This window comes from Phytophthora parasitica, assembly GCF_000247585.1.
Source record: "Phytophthora parasitica INRA-310 unplaced genomic scaffold supercont2.45, whole genome shotgun sequence".
Classification (NCBI taxonomy): Eukaryota; Oomycota; class Peronosporomycetes; order Peronosporales; family Peronosporaceae; genus Phytophthora; species Phytophthora nicotianae.
Window position 1 is genome coordinate 421,183 of NW_008649031.1, and position 547 is coordinate 421,729.

Below are 547 nucleotides of genomic sequence, written 5' to 3' on the forward strand. Positions count from 1 at the left end.
TGTCGGAGTGGATATCAGAGTCGGGACCAGAACAGTCGGATTGGCTACCAGAGTAGCGATAGCTTGAGTCGGGTCCATCCGAATGACGGGTGTCATGACGAATCGCTGGATGAATGCTGGTGGACCATTATGATTGACGCGGTGTGGAAGGGGGGGCAGAAAGAATTGACAGTGAGGTCTTTGGAGAGGGGTCTTGCTTCAACAGACCCTTTATGCGATGATACACCCGGTCCTTGGGCGTTTTCATTTTCTCGTTTTGTTGTAGCTAAAACAGAAGTGCATATCCCAAATTTGTACATCCCAAATTGTGGTTTCGTAACGGCATTAGCTCGATTTATTTAGTATTGAAATGTTGAACTGTTCGGATTGGTTACAACAAAGTTAATATTTATACTTACTGATTAAGAATGCATTATGATAGGCGATAAGACTCTACCTGTCTGTGATGATATAATTTGACCGTTGGTTGACCCTTGGCGAGGGTTAAGGAGAGTTGATCCAAATTTGACCCAAAAAGCGAGTTGCGCAGGATTTGACCTGCACCAAA